The sequence below is a fragment of the Fukomys damarensis genome, unplaced genomic scaffold (genome assembly GCF_012274545.1).
Source record: "Fukomys damarensis isolate Sample0158 unplaced genomic scaffold, DMR_v1.0_HiC HiC_scaffold_17, whole genome shotgun sequence".
Taxonomy (NCBI): Eukaryota; Metazoa; Chordata; class Mammalia; order Rodentia; family Bathyergidae; genus Fukomys; species Fukomys damarensis.
The window spans coordinates 26399888-26413027 of record NW_022900929.1 but is presented as its reverse complement, the minus strand read 5'-3'; the positions used below and the strand labels follow the sequence as shown (position 1 = coordinate 26413027).

The 13140-nt window shown below is 47.8% G+C and overlaps 1 long non-coding RNA gene across 2 annotated transcripts in view; it reads left to right on the top strand.

Annotated features, from left to right (window-relative positions):
- Positions 1-13140, top strand: part of LOC104862723 — a 51382-nt gene that overhangs the window by 4769 nt on the left and 33473 nt on the right. Inside the window, exons 3-4 of one of the 2 annotated variants that reach the window (XR_780422.2) lie at positions 1899-1976; positions 2522-2774. This is a non-coding gene — a long non-coding RNA (uncharacterized LOC104862723). Of the gene's footprint in view, positions 1-1898; positions 1977-2521; positions 2775-13140 lie in introns of those variants that run through there. The other variant, XR_002025384.2, reaches the window with a different exon arrangement.

Here is a 13140-nt window from a genome sequence, read left to right as displayed (position 1 = left end):
GAGGAGGAGGAGGAGGAGGCAGGGGCAGGCTCTGTGAGGCTGCTTCCCAGGAGTACTCTCAGGTTGCCTGCACCTGGCTGTCCCTGGGCCTGTCCTTGTTCAGGGGACATCAGGGTTGCTCTTATGATGCCAGCAGAGGAAGGTAGGAAGAAGCTGCGTGCTTTACAAGAGGGAAGGGAAGAGGCGGGGTGGGGTTGTGTGTGCAGAGTGAGGGTGTGACCCTCACCCCAGGTTCAAACCCAAGAGGGAGGAGATAAAATACCTGAAGCTCCCTGTGCAGAACAGGAGTCTTGTCAACAACATACCTAGGGCTGGAAGAAAGCACAGGAGGAGTGGGAGGGAAGAGAGAAAGGAGGGGGGATGCAGGAGGACAGGATGGGGCTGGAGGAGGAAGAGGGCGGGGCTTGAGGAGGAAGAGGCGGGGCTCGGCGAGTTGGGAGGTGGGCTTGGGGAGGAAAAAGTGGGGCTGCAGGTGGCGCCTCCCTGAAGCTCAGGAGCGAGGGCTGCTCGGCGACTGGAAGGTGGAGGCAGCGTCTTAGCACCTAGCAGTGACCTGTGCGGCCAGTGCTGAGTGAGGGGGTCCTGAGCCTGAGGCATTTCCGTCTCCCGCCGCTGCGAGCCTTCGGAAGGGCAGCAGTGTTTCTCTGATAAAGTTACGGTTTCATTGTCAAGGTAATGCGTACAAATGGGAAACTCAGAAAATAGATGTGTGAAGCTTTCCTGTCAGCCCACCAAGCAGAAAATATTACTAACACTTGTCCTATATGCAATATGCATCTTTTTCCTCGTGTATGGTTTGTTTTTCCGTCTTTGAAATGACCCCGCGCTTCCCGTTTTGCCTGTTGGACTACGCAGCTAGGCCGTGCTGCAGGCAGCCGCTCCAGACCCACCTTCAGGCCCTCAGGGCCTCTTGCAGCGCGCAGAAGGCACCTCTGAAGCCCCGAGTGAGGCCTGTCTGCAGCCCTGGTCCCGAGTACTCGAGGGGCCTCACACTCGCGGTCACACGGGATCCATCCTCACTGAAGGGTTCATTTCATTACCGTGATGTCCTTTAAGCGCCTCACTCTGTCCCCAGGATGGAATTTCTTTTTTAAGGCCGAATACTATTCCGTAGTCTTTTAAACAAAAACTTAGGCTCATTCCCCCATACTGTATTTTCCTGTAGCTTGTCTGCTTTTTCTACTGTACAGTATTAGTTATAACTGGCTTATAACTTTTTTCCTGGTAACTCTTGCTATGAATTCATTATAACTTTGTCAAATTGTTTTTAAGTTGATTTGATCTATTTCCAACCCATCCTTTGGAGGGAAACTCTAGTGAAAAAGTAAAGGGAAGGAAGATAAAAAGGAATAGAAAGTGATGTCCAGGGGCCGGGGTTTGGCTCAGTGGGGCAGTACACTGAAAAAAAAAACACTCCTTGTGCTCTGGTTTATCCAGTGCCCCACCCACTCTGCCCTGACAAAGGCCAGAAGGCACCGGGGCCCCAGGGAGCCGCCTTCCACCGGTGGGGCTCAGGGTGACTCAGTTCCAGCTGGTGACAGCTGGCTTCCAAGGCCCTGTTTTATATCTCACCCTCTCCAGGGGTAATGAGTCACCTCTTCCTCGGGTCCTGGAAACACCCTGACCAACGTGTCCCTGGACACAGCCTCTCTGGTGGCGCCTGGCGTCCCTGCCAGGAGTGTGAGTCTGTTGCTGGAGAGTGGGTGCGGGGACAGTTGCGGCTGGGTTCTTTATTCCGTAGTTGTTGAGCAATGGTGGGGGCCTGCGACCCTGCTGGGTCCCTGCTCCTCTGCCACCTCCACCCCAACCTGGGGCCGCTGTCGTGGGGATGGGTCTGGGTGCCTGGTGCTTCTGAGCTCAGCGTGGTGTCAGCCACTGGTCCTTGTTCCCCCGTCCAGGTCCTGAGGGCCCTGTCAGGATTCCAGCAATGGGAGGAGAAATGGGCGCTGTGCTCATCGCTCACGAGTCAGCCATAGGTGAGTCTGCATCTTCTCTCCTGCAAGGAGCAAGACCTGGATTGAGACGGGCAGCATAGCTGGGATGTGGGGAGGGCAGCAGCTGGGCCGTGTCCTCTGGATCTGCCCTAGGGAGGCAGAGGTTCCCGGTGCATTGGGAAGGTGGACCGGAAGGAGCCCAAGACAACCTGGGATGTGCCTGGAAGGGAGCATCTGAGCTGCTGGGGATTCCACGCAGCATCCTCGGCAGCTGATGAGCGTGTAAGGACCAAAGCTGGGAATGCCAGCAGGGGTGCCAGAGCTGGAAGTGTGTACGTAGCTGGAGGAGGTGGTTACCTCTTGGCCTGGGAGCAGGCACAGCGCGTGTTGGCTGCATGCTGGTACACATCTGTTAAATTTCCTCAGCTTGGAGATCTGGGGGATGTGGGTTATCCCCGCAGCAAACCAGCCAAGTGGGTCTTCCTTTGCTTGCAGTGCAGATGGGGAGGTAGAGCCCAGGGAGGTGACTCAGCTTGGTTTTCAAGCTGTGTCCTCAGCGAGTGGCTCTGGGTCACACCTTTTCCTAGGTTCCTGGGAGCATAGACTCCATTCCCTATAACCGGAAGTCATGAAGTGACCCCTTGCCTTGCATGGGAACTACTGGGATTGCTTCACTGTACCAAGCATGGAACAACTCACACCAAGCCCTACTAATGAACACACTAAAACACATCTGTTGCTGTCGCTTATCTGGGACACATGGCTGCTTGGGGTTCGGTGAGAAGCCTGGGTGCCACTGTCTGGTGGATATGGGCATGGAATTTATTTTAAATCTGGATCTATGACTATGTGCAGGTTATTTAAAAAACTATCAACTTCAATTACTTTGCCCATGAAAAGGATATAATTCAAACCTCCTGTGTCTTCATCACGTAGGTGTGAAAAGTCAAATCGTGTTTTCTAAATAGAAATTCAACAAGTTTTGGATCCGTTTGTCTTTCCTCTATACTTTTCTTGAGATAGTTTTTGAGCTTTGGAATTTCCCATTGACTCCTCCCTCTCTTTCTAATCTTGGGGTGGCCCTAAGAAGTTTGGGCATCCTATCCCAAGAAGATGGTCCCAAGGGAGAGGAAGTAGCACAGGGAGGAGCTGAGCTGTGTTTATGGCACCAGAGTGATTGGGTTCAAGTCTGAGCCTCTGACACCTGACCCATCGAGAGACCCCTCAACTGATGCAGGGATAATGTGGCACCTACAGCCTCTGTACTCTCGCCCCCCAGGGGCTGAGGTCCTGTATCTGTTGAGATGCAAGATGAAGATGCTATGTGAGGTCTGAGATGGGAGAAGGGAAGGTGCGCTGAGGACCAGCTTAGAAGCCCAATCCTTTGTGGGAAGTCAGCTGGAGAACAGGGTGGGGGCAGCGGCACGGGAGTGAGTGTACCTTGAAAAAGGGTGTACACTTTCGGCAAACATGTTGTGATTTGATCGAGCTTGCACGAGGCGGGCACGGCTTTTACTCCCAGCCTTCAGAGTTGGAATGTGCTCTTCAGGCCTCAATCAGGAATGGCTAAAGCAACAAACGAAATTCAGCTTTGAAAACATGGAGCAATAAAAGGCATCCAGATTGGAAAAGGAGAAGACAAGTGACCTGGTTTTACATGACATGATCTCCTATGTGGGAAAATCTGAAGACAAAAACCAGAGCTGATAAAGGAGTTCATAAAGGCTGTAGGATGGGAAATAAATAAACAAAATATATTATATTTCTGTGAGCATCAACAAAGGATCCAAAATTAGAATTAAACAAATTCCACTTGTAATAATGTAAGAGAGGTACAAAATGCGTGTTAATAAGTACAACAAAGAAGTGGCAGATATGAACTGACCATTGCAAAGCATAACAGAGAGGCATTGAAGACCACACTGGTGGAAAGGTAGCTCGGGAGTGCTAAGACTAAAGTGCCCTAAATTTATCTACAAAATCCCTGTCAGAAGCCCAGGGGCCCTTTCTCCCCCTCAGAAATTGTCAAGATGATCCTAAAATTTAGAAATACAAGGAACTCAGAATACTGAAAACAATCCTGAAAAGGAAAGTTAAAGTTGGAGAACTCTCACATTCCAATTTCAAAACTGCTAAGGCATAGCGATCAAGAGTTTAGTAGTGGCACAGAGGAGACACGTTGGCCAGTGGGACGGGGTTGAGATTCCAGAAAAAAATACTGAGTTTTAACAATATAATTTAGTGGAGATAAAAAAAATTGTATTTTTACTGAATGCTGCTGGAAGAACTGGATATCACGTACAAATGATTAATTGGGCCTTTGCCTCATGTGCAAAATCAACTCACAATGGATCTAAGAAATAAAATTAAGGAGTAAAGCTATAAAACTTGAAAGAATCTTAGAAGAAAAATGCCTATGTTTTCCTCTTTGGATTGGGAAATAATTTCTGAGATAGGGCACCAAAATTCAAGCAACATCCAAAAAAAAAAAAATCATTGGATTCATCAACATTAAATCCTTTTTAACTTCAAAGGATACTATCAGGAAGGTAAAAAGACAACTCATAAAATGGGAGAAAATATTTGCAGGCATACGTTTAAGGGCCAAGTAATCAGAATATAAATAATTCTTATGACTCAGATGGGCTTGGTCGCACACACCTGTAATCCCAGCACCTTAGAAGGCTGAGGCAGGACAATCACAAGTTTGAGCCCAATCTGGGCAACTTAGTGACTTAGCAAGACTCTGTTTCAAAATAGAGCATAAAATAAAGGGCTGCAGATGTGTAACTCAGTGTGAAGGCTCTGGGTTCAATCCCCAGTACTGAAAAAAAAATTCTTATAACTCAGCAATAGCAACAGCACAAACAGTAAATTGCTGAATTAGAAATAGGCAAAGTGTTTTGAATAGACACCTGCTGATTACTACACGAAGGAGTCAGCATCTTTGGTCACTGAGAAATGTCAGTCTGACCCACAATGAAATGATACCTCATTGGCTTCACGATGGCTATGACAAACAATCAAACAGTTACTAGTGTTGATGAGATTTTCAACTAGTGTTGAAAAGAGTAGGACTGTTATTCCATGCTAGTGGGAATAAAAAATGGTTGCAACCTGGGAAAATAATCCTGCAGTTCCTCAAAGTATTAACTGTCGTTACCATATGATCCAGCAACTCCACTCCTTGGTGCTTTAGTTACCTTTCTTGTTGCTGAGACAAAATACATGACAGCCAAAGTTAAAGGGGGTAAGGTTTATTTAGCTCACAGTTTGTAGAGGTTTCAGTTCATAATCAGCTGGCTCCAAGGCAAGGTGGTGTGGAGAAGAGAAACAGTCCATGGCAGGCAGAACATAGCAAAGCAACTAGGGACGATCACAGTTATTTCTGTCTCTCGTATCTTATCCAGGCTACTTGGGGCAGATAGCACTCACACCCTTAATCATAGTGCCCTTGAGCCTAGCATTGCACCGTGAATCAATTCCAGGGCCACATACTCTAGATCCAGCCACCTCTGAAAAAGTTCAACCTGTGAATGCGTGAGGCTTTGGGGGGACATCGAGAGACAGTTATAACACTTGGTACAGATAAAAAAGAACTGAAAATATCTGTGCAAAATCTTATACACAAATACTTATAGCAGCATTGTTCCTAACATGAAAACAAGCTGAATTTTTATTGAGTGATGAATGGATAAAAGAGTAGTAGAGCCATAAATGGAATATTACTAAACCACAAAAAGGAATGAAATATTGACAAACATTGCAACAGAGATGAGCCTTGAAAGTGCTCTGCAGGGTGAAGGAAGCCAGGCACAGGCTTTGCCTTGGGTGATCCCATCTATATGGAGCATTCAGAATAGGCAAATCCATACAGAGCAAAATCATGGTGGCTTCCAAGGGAAGGGGAGAGGTGGTGACAGACTGCTAGAGGACACCTTTGTTTTGATGTGATAAATATGTTCCCAATTTAGTGACTCTGGCTGTATATATTCTGAGTACAGTAAAATCATGAGACTGTGCACTTAAAAGGGTGAATTTTCTAGTATGTGAATTATATTCCCTTAAAGGAAGAGACCCAAGGATAGGAAGCTGGAGATGCTTTGAGGAAAGATTCAGAAGTTAAACTCCAGCCAAAGTCTTATCTGATGGGGGTTAAAAAAAACTAGTCTGATTCATACAGAACAAAAAGGAATAAACTGGATGTGGCTTTCAGAAGATGACAGGACAGCTATACAACGGACCCCTGTGCTGTCCATTACAACAGGGAAAGGGACAGAGATCTCCTCTGTCACTATTTTTAGAAACAGACCAGGCATTTCTGTGTTATTTAGCATAGAAAGATATATAGCCTGGAGTATTTTGTGGGCCACGTGTTTCATTTTGGAAGCAAAGCTATCTTTGTCTGTGTGTTTTCTCCTCCTGTAATTGTAGAAAGTTAAAAAACAAAATATTAAAGAAGTAGAGTACAAATCTCTAATAATTTCCTTAGGCTGAGACAATCACTTAATATACTGGGAAATCTCTGCTCAATGTTTTTTATCCCCCCCGCCCCCAGTATCACATCTGTGGCTTAGCTGGTGGTAATTTTTCTTTTTCTTTTTTTTTTTTTACATTGCCTTTATTGGTACTTTTTAAGTATACAGTACAGTTACATTCATCATTGGGAGCTTGTACCTTTACATGACAGATCTTGGTTCTTATTTTTTCCCCATTCCCCTGCCCTCCCTTCATCCCCTCCACCCTCCCCTATTTACAAAGACTTTGTTTCCATTTTTTCCTTTTCTCATATTTTTTCCCTTATTTCCTTTCCCCTACCCTTCCCACTTCCCCTACACTTTTATTCATTCCTTCTTTCTCTGCATAATTGAGATGATGTTGAACATCATTCAGTGTTCTGCTTATTTAGCTCTAAAAGTCTTTTCTAGGCATTTAAAACTTGTGACTTATTTGAAGGGCTGCACACTCTGCTCCGTGGTGGATGGATAGTGTTCTGACTGTCTGTTGTCACCTCAGAAGCCACACTAAATATAATGGCTTAGTAGAAAAAGTTATGTCTGCATTTTGTGGATGACTGCTTTAGCTAGGGGGTCTTGCTCAAGATCTTTCGTGTGGCCTTCAGGTGGTGGCTGGAGCTACGTCATCTGAAAGTCTCTGGGCTGGTGCCTCAGTGGAGGTGGCTTGTGAAGGATGGCCAGGCATCATTTCCTCTTGGTTAGTCCATCTTTTGTTATCATAACAAAATACCCAAGGCTGAGTGCTTTATGAAGGAAAGAGGTTTATTTAACTCGGTTCTGGAGGACCAGTGGCAGAGAATTGCCACCTGCTCAGCTCTAGCAAGGCCTCGTGGAGGACAGTCCATGCTTGTAATGGTTGGAGGGTTTGTGAGAGGAAGAGATCACAGGTTCACATGGGAAGCTGGAGCAAGAGGACCTCCCTTTTCTTTTTAAAATTTGCTGACAGGGCCAGGGATTTGGTTCCGCTGCCTGCCTTGCAAGTGCAAGGTCCTGAGTTTAATACCCAGTACAAAAAAAAAAGAGAGGGAGAGAGAGAACTAACCCAGGGTCCCATGAGAAAGACCCTAATCTTCTCCAAGGATGGCACCCCACCGACCCTGTGATGTTCTGTCAGGCCCACCACTTAAAGTTCCACAATGGCTCAGCATTGCTACAGTGGACCAAGCTTCCAACCCATGCCCTCTTGGAAAGCAAAACACAGGCCCGTCAGCCTTTCACGTGTCCGCTTGGGCTCCCCTCCCTTGTGCAGCTCTCAAGGTAATCAGATGTTGTATATGGCAGCTGGATTCTCCCGAAGTCCAGGTTCTCTAAGACTACGGGAGCAGAAGCTCCCATTTTCTCCATGACTTAGCCTTGGAAATTGCACTAGTCACTTCAACTTCACTCTTGGCTCCCGAGGCCCGGCCGAGACCCCCTCAGGGGATCATCATACACGGCTGCAAATATGGCAAGATGGACGTGGTTCAGTGGGGACGGTCTTGGGACACTGCGGTGTAATTTAGTTTGCTGCTATTAATATACTGCCACTAAATCTTGTGTGGATCTCAGTTTGTATTTCTGCTTAGAGACGCATGCAGAAGATGGCAACTGGGTCTGCAAAGGGTCCAGTCCACACCTCCATGCTTGCTTTTATTTTAATGAAACGTGTGTTTCATGAAACAGCGAGTCTCTCTCTGATTGACTGTGAAAGGCTTGTGCCTAAAAGAGCATCAGGTAGTACCTCTTCAGCCAGTCTTTGCGAAAAAGCTGACCATGACCAAGCAGTAGAGTGAGTGTTCATAATGCTCTGGGAGTCCAGGTCTTCCTAGAGGAGAAAGAAGGCTTTCATAAAGACTTTGAAGTTGCACAGAACTTTAGTGGAGAAGGCAGGGCGTAGTGTCCCATGGGAGAAGGGCAATGGTTCAGTTTCCCCCATGTTTTTGTTATCTCCGTATTTTTTCCTTTCTCGACTGTTTATATCTAATAGAGGCGTATATGTGTGTTTTGGATGTTACGGTATAATAGCTTTTGTGTGAGACACACACACACACATGCTTTACTCTCTACCCATTACTCTCTTCTAGTCTATTAAAATATACCAGATCAAAGAAAGAGTTCGAGTTTTCTCTCTGGTTCATACTCTTTAAAAATGTTTTGCTTTAGAAGTTTTATTGATACACAGAAGATGTACATATTTAGATCTCTTCACAAGGAAGACGGGAAGATTCATTGCAGGGTGAGTGTAAGAAAACTCTGTAAGGGAGATGTGACAGCAATACAGTGTTTTAATCACTGTTTTTTTTTGTCACTGGGACAAAACACCAGACACCTTCTGCGTAAAGGAGGAGAAGTTTATTTTGGCTCATGTTTCAGAAGTTTCAGTCCATGTCGGGCACACACAAGGATGGCAAGGTGGATGGGCCTGGCGGAGGAGAGCTGCTCACATAACGGCAGCCAGGAAGCAGAGAGACAAGGGGGAATATAACTTCCGGGTCATGCCCCCAGTAACCTGCCACTTCCTGCCAGGCCCCACTTCCCAAAGCAGGTCAGCTATAGTGGCCCTCATGATTCAGTTACCTTCCAAGGAACCCCAACTGAGCACATGGGGGTGTTGCGGGTAATGTCTATATCTAAACCATAACACCCCATAAATGAGATGCGACAACTCCCTCCTTCCTATAAAAATGACCCTATTCCCTGCCAGTGCAGACCCAGGTTCCCATTCCTGGACAATCTGTCTTTCTTAAGGAGATACCCAAAATTAGGTGAGGAGGGGGACCTCAGATCAGTATTTGTCCCCAACCCCAGGCTTGTGCTGGAGAGAGAGCAAACATTAGAGAGTATTTTTCCAGAGACAGCCAATTTTGAGACTCTTCCTAAAAATAATTTACTAAATGCTAGCCCTTGGATGTCGGGGTAGAGAGCGGTGAGGGAGGAGTCCAGAGGAGGTGCTTCTTGGAGATTCCCTGTGCAGAAGGGGCTGGAGAACTGGTGTCAGCCACGGGAGGGCGCGAGTTCCCTTTGGCAGCTGTGTGCCAATGGGGCCGGGCACGCTGGGGCATCCGCAGCTCTGCAGAAGCAGGAGGAGGCTGGCCCAGGTAGGGATCAAGCCCGACAAAAGCCAGTCCAGAGCTTGTCCCTTTTGGAGCTGGTGGGGAGCACTGAGCACCAGATTCTGAGGGGGATGCAGGTGACAGGCTGTGACCCCGGCCTCTGTCTCCCCGAGGCTGCAGAAGGCTTGGGTTATTGTGAACACATTAGGGTTGGGGAAACTGAGGCTCCAACCCTGGAGCTACTCCAGCCACACGGGAAGGAGCAAGGCGAAGGACGCTGCTGCCTAGCTGGGGGACTGACCCTTGGCAGATCTGGGCTCTGCTGCTGTTGAGTTACTCCTTTCCTGGATGTTCCTTAACAAGGTGCCTCTGTGTGGCGGTATTTTGTCATTGCTCTCAGTATTCTTGGTGACAACGCACATCAGTGGCCATGCGCATGCGCCCAGCCTCCAGGGCGTGCAGAACCGCTCCCCTCCCCCCGCTCTCACTGGCCGCGGTCCCTTCTGAGCACCTGTGGTCACCACATCTCGGGTCAGCACACGAAGTGACAGTGGCGATGGCAGATGTCCCCCTCTCCGGTTCCAGCTGTGAGAAGCTCTGAAAATAAGCTCCAGGGGGGAGTGCTGGCCAGGCAACATTGCTCTTGCTTCTTGGTCTTTGGGAGAAAGAAAACTTCCAAGCACCATTGCAAAACCATCTCAGGGTCATGGTTGACCTGCTGCTCACTGAGTTGGTCTTTGAAAAGCTGTGGGTTTAGCTGAATCCATCTCAGAGTTTTTTGTTTTTTTTTAAATGGTGCTTTTTCTGATGCAAAAGTGATGCATTCCTCTGGGCTAACGGACACTGTCATTATCTTTGTTTCCGTTCGAATCCACTGAGGAGAAATGCAAATGGTGGAGCTCCCCTGACTGACAGTTTTGCTTGTCAGGGTGGCTTTGCCCCTTGCTGACTGCTCAGTGGGGCTAGGGTTAGTAGCTGGGGGTCATTTAGTGTTTTAGCTTCTTAGTCTGGAGTTTTCTAACAGAAGACTAAAGCAAACAAGAAAACGGAAACAAGCACTTATGAAAGCTAAACCCAGAGGAAACAAGGAGGGCTGGGACTGGATCTGCAGAGCAGCCCAGCAGTTTGGAACTGGCCAGGGTGGCAGAGGACCAAGAAACACTTAGCTGGAGGAGGCGGGTGGAGTTTTAAGCGCTTCTCCCTGAGTTGTGTGGCGCCTGCCCCACAGAGGTTTCGAGGCGCTTATGGAATTGAAATCAGACTGAGCTGGCAGAGAGGGAAAACCATGACTCTGCGCTTGGCCCTGGGGAGGCTGAGCTGTGTCCCTCCCAGAATTCAGATGTGGGAGCCCCAACCCTGGCTCTTAGGAAGAAACTGCATTTAGAATAGGGACTCTTCTGGTGGGAAATTAGATGAAAGTGGTTACTTAGGGTGGACTGTAATTCCATAGGACGGTGTCCTTCTAGTGGCGTGAACCTACAACTAGAGCATTCTGTGAGGCTGAGGCAGAAGGAGCTCAAGACTGAGCCTGGCCTGGGCAACTTTGCAGTTTAGTGAGACCTTGTCTCAAAAATACGTAGCTCAGTGCAAAGGTCCTGTGTTCAATCCCCAGTACTGAAAAAAAAAAAGGGAAAGATAAATGACTTGGTCTCTAACCTCCTGCCTCCAGGACTATGAGAGAAAACATTCTGTTGTTTAGCTCCTGGGTCTACTGCGCTTTGTCATGGCACACAGTGATAGAAAATCATGAGTTCTTCTTGCACAAGATCCAGTTTGGAAGAGGGTGGGGAGAGGTGTGTTCAGATCTTAATTCTCACCTTGTCCCTGCTGTTTATCAAGGTTAGACTGCAGTGGGAGAGGTCGCCTGCTGGGTGTCTTGTCTTTTCCCTCCCCTTGTAATCAAATCATACATTATTGCCTCATCTTGGGCATTGTTCAGCTCCTCCTTGGGCAGCCAGTCCAGATCTGGTCTTGGGATGGGGCTGAGAGCTGGGCTGACATCCCACGTCACTGCCCATTGCTGCAGGGCCTGCTCGGAAACCTCTAACCATCTTCAGGCCTTGGGCGTCTGTGTGGGTCCTGGGCCTCCAGGCTTCAGGTCTTGGCCAGCCCACCCTGACCCTGCTGGGCATGGTCACACCTCCCAGTTTAGCTGGGAACCTGCAGGAGAAGGTGCTCGGGGCCTGTGTCACCTCCACGGCGGGGACTGAGCCACTTCTGCCTTGTGAGCACTGTGCTTAGGTGCTGGGGACTCTGCTTTCCAGGCTGGGACTTCAGCCCAGAGACACCTCTGTGAGAAACAGCACGGTGCCCGGAGTCAGACACCTGCACAGTGCTTGTGCACAGTACTCAGCGAGGGGATGGCAAAGATTTGCCTGCAGGAGGCTGGGTGGGTGCAGCAGTGATGGTGGGCAAAGGCCTTCCCAGGAGGCCCTGACCTCAGTTTACCTGCAAAGAGAGAACGTGGGCTCCAAATTGTAACATCACTCCTGCTGTTAGCGTACAAATCCCTACCTTGTCTGCAAACTTCAGTCCTCCTTTCCTTTGAAGGAGAAAGAAAGAAACATAATGAAAATAAGCAGTAAGAATGAACATTAATAAAAAATAATAGAAAGCTGGGTGTGGTGGCACATGCCTGTAATCCCAGCACTCTGGAGGCTGAGGCAGAGGATCGCTGTGAGTTTGAGACAAGCCTGGGCTACATAGTGAGTTCCAGGGCAGTCTCAACTACATAGTGAGATCCTGTCTCAAAAAAAAAAAAAAAAAAAAAGCCAAAACAACAAAAAAACAAACAAACAAAAAAACCCCAAAAAATAGAAGATGGGGAACTAATGAAAACAAAAGTGCTTTAACATTGGGTGGAAGAAAATGTGACAGTTACCTTTCCATTACTGTGACAAAACAGCTGTGCTCGTACACTTAAAAAGAGGAGAGGTTTACTTTGGCTCACAGTTTGGGAGGTTGCAGTCCATGATCAGGTGGACCCATTGCTTTTTGGACTTGTGGTGAGACCCGACATCATGGTAAGTGCACAGCGGGGCAAAGCAGCTCACCCCATGGCAGCCAGACAGTGACAGAAAGGAAGTGAGCAGAGTCTCCCAGTCCCTGAGAGAACATGACTCCAATGACCTAAGCCTCACCACTGGGACCCACCTCTCAAAACGTCTGTCACTCCCAATAGTGTCAAGCTGGGGACTAAGCCTTTGTTTAGCACATGTGCCTTCATCATTGACATTTTTGACCCAAACCCTAGCTTTCTGCCTTGGTCCCCAAGGCTTATGTCCATCTCATCATGGAAAACGTGTTCAGTCCATTTCTAAGTATCTCCAAAGTCGTAACTGTTCCAGCATTGTTCAAAAGTCCAAGTTCCTGGTCTCAGAGACTCAAGGCAAACTGGGCTGTGAGCCGCTATACAAATCAAGTTGCCCACTGGCTTCTTTCTAATGACACCAGTCTTTGACTCTCTTTGATGGCATCCCTACATTTACTCTCTTCCTGAGCCACAAGTTTTCCAAATGTTCCTGCTGTGTTCCTCTTTGCTCTCGATTCTCACTGTAACTTTGACTAAAGACAGCCAGCGATAACCATGCTGCTGCTACCGTGCTGTGCTACCTTGACATTTCCTTCCCCAGATAAACCAGTCTGGCAGATTTAAAT